Below are 2997 nucleotides of genomic sequence, written 5' to 3' on the forward strand. Positions count from 1 at the left end.
AAGATGACTACTCTACCAAAGAGCCACAGTCGCACTTCGCAGTCGTAAAGTTCCTTGATGAACAACAGGGACGACTGACCCCAGCATGACCTTCAGTAAGTCGAGCCAGACTGCAGCAAGTATTGCTAGCTTCCTCAGGTAGACGCATATTAGTTGCACATATCTATGTCTATCAGTCTGTTCACTGGTCTTTTTTTTTTTTTTTTTAAGTTTGGACGTTTTACTTTGTGTTCTATCATTTTGGCTTATTTTCCGTTACAGTGACATCAGTCCTCAGTTTGCATGTGATTAAATTCAGAGCTGATGATGATGACTGGAAGATTTTTCTTAAGCCTCTATATTTCAATCTGGTTTGTATCTAAAATATATGATCTTTTATATTTTACGGGTCAAAAACTACAAATTGTTACTTACCTAAGTTGTTTGGGGGTTTTTGTTTGTTTTTGTTGTTGTTTTTTTTGCCAAAACTGATTTTTATTTGTTTGCTTATTTTTTGCCTAAATCAATCTTTGGAAAGAAACAGGTGGTAATTTTAATTTTGAATTTTATTTATTTATATTTTTTTTACAAAATTACTTTCAGCTAGAAATGACTTTAGCCATAAAGGTGACAAAATGTTTCCTAGTTGCTCACAGATGACTCTATGCATTCCATGCATGATCATTTTACAGTTGTATAAATTAGAAAAAAAGATATATATATATATATATATATATATTTTCATTCAAACCACAAAAAGAAATGTCCAATTTGCTTCAGTTCCCTTCAGGCTAAATCTCAAAATGAAACTTGGGAGCCTCATATTTTCCTTCTATTTTCAGACAATGACCTACAAACAGACATTCAAACAGACTTGCAGCTGTGCCGAGGTCATGAGGGAGGCACGCCGACAATGAGCGAGCGACGGGGCAGGCCGTGTGCGTTCTGTACGTCCGCCATGACACAGGCTGACCTCCAGCTCTGGCTAAGGACTTGGAGAATAAGGATCCAAGAGATGAAAGACGCGGCGGATGTAAAACCCGGGGCTTTTGGACATTCTGAACAAGATTATGTTTGCCCTTCTCTCCATGCCCTCCTCTCTGCACCGTACTTCAAATGCTCCTGCAGGAGACTGTGGAATGTGCTTCACTTGTTAACTTTACTGCCGCTACTCCTTCAGAGAGGTCAAAAACTCAGAGAATGGGCGGCGGCGGCGCAGCCTGCTTGTGAATGAACGGGGGACGACACTGGGAGATTTTGACATTTTCATACCGGGTCACAGGCAAGCAGGCGAATGCGGGAGCCGAATGCCGTGGTGTGGTGTCAGGCCCGTCGAATCCAAGAGCAAGGACTTCCTCACACACTCACAGGTCACACAGGGAGGAGGAAACATTAGTGGCTCTGCAAACTGTCCCTTCGACAGACCACAATGCTTCAGGGCCACGAGTCACCGTTTTGTCGTTGGTTCTTTCACTGTGATGTGAAGCACTAACTAACTAACTAACTAACACCACTGACCATAGATCTGTATTTAAAACAAGCTATGTAAAAGATCTAATATGTTATATTTACATATTTGTAACAATTTAGCTCGACTTAAAAACAAATATTATTCCGTCCACAGACATCTCCAGGGTTTTTTTCCTTTTTAACCATGCTTCAATTTTTCAAATCATCATAAAAAATTGAATATTATGCAAGGATGATTCAATTAAATTTAATTTTATCAAGTACAGAACTGTAATGAATGCTGTGATGAAAACAAAGCATCCATTTAGTGTGAAGGTTTAACCTTAGTGCAAAACATGAAAAGTAGTTTTCAAGTGACAATTTATTCCATTAAGGGAAGAAGGTTACACATTCCGACCTGGCTGGATATGTAAAACGTTTTTTACATATCACCACCAACATGGTGTCACTGCTAATAACTGGTAGTGACACTCTGAAACAGCCATCATGCGTTTGCAATAAGAGTCTTTTAGGGCAACATTTGTTCCATTTTCAGCTGATGTGGTTCTCTTTCATACTGCACTGTGTGAAACCAACCTGCCTGTTCAACCCCTCGCCTGTGGTGGAGCTGCAACAGGAACCACAGAAGAAATTGACACAAAAACCTCAGAGGAAGACACTGAGCTCATCCTCCATCTTCACAAAACGTAAACACAACAGGAGTGATGTGAGTTTTTAGCATTTCTCTTTTGTCTTTGACAAACGACCACAAGCCATTTGTCCCTCTTGCACTAGACTAGTGTGTTTGTTTTGGTTGCATTTACCCAGAATGCCCTGCGCTGTAGTCCACTTCCTGCTGGTGGAGCAGTCTCCACTCTGCTTGATGCTCACGTATTGCATTCAAAATCACCAGAGTTAATTTTAACCGAACTGATACCTTGGTGTGTAGGTGGACCAGAGTTCGATTCATTCACATCTTCCCAAACGAAGAGGACTTTCTACACAAACGAATCAGAGTTCAATTAAAGTGGATTAAACAGGGCCGGTGTGAATGAGCCCTTCCATCAATAAGAAGGGATATCAAACCAGTCTTCCTTACAGAATTGTTTTAATTCCATAGCCTATCAATAGAATTTACATTCAGACTTTGACTATGCCACTCCAACTTCCTGTTTTTTTTGTTGTTGTTTTTTTTTAGTCATTCAGAATGGACTTGCTGGTGAGCTTTAAATTGTCGTGTTGTTTGAAACTTTGGGTCAAAAGTAAAAAAGAAACTTTTGGATCAGTCCAACCCAACATTAGTTCAGCTTCTTTACTAAAGCTTTATTATGCTTTGCAAGGAAAACAATTTGTAGCGCACCACTTCATACTGTGATGCAGAGTATTAATAACCACAGACTGTTAACAGAAGTACATTTTTAAGACGTAAACAAAACTACTTTTTTTTTGGTTTGGTTTAGATTAATGACATTTCTAAGAGATTTTAAATTACGTTGGGTTCATAACAGAGCAGTGCAGCATTAAAAAAAAATGATGAGCTGCTCTTTTAAAATCTACTTCAAGCAAAAC

The 2997-nt window shown here is 39.1% G+C and overlaps 1 long non-coding RNA gene across 1 annotated transcript; it reads right to left on the reverse strand.

Annotated features, from left to right (window-relative positions):
• Positions 1 to 2237: 2237 nt before the first annotated feature.
• On the reverse strand, positions 2238 to 2997 carry LOC114150334 (uncharacterized). The gene is made up of 3 exons (XR_003596723.1): positions 2986 to 2997; positions 2792 to 2797; positions 2238 to 2314 (listed from the first exon to the last, which is right to left on the reverse strand). It is a non-coding gene; the product is annotated as an uncharacterized LOC114150334 (long non-coding RNA).

This window comes from Xiphophorus couchianus, chromosome 9, assembly GCF_001444195.1.
Source record: "Xiphophorus couchianus chromosome 9, X_couchianus-1.0, whole genome shotgun sequence".
In the NCBI taxonomy this organism is placed as follows: domain Eukaryota; kingdom Metazoa; phylum Chordata; class Actinopteri; order Cyprinodontiformes; family Poeciliidae; genus Xiphophorus; species Xiphophorus couchianus.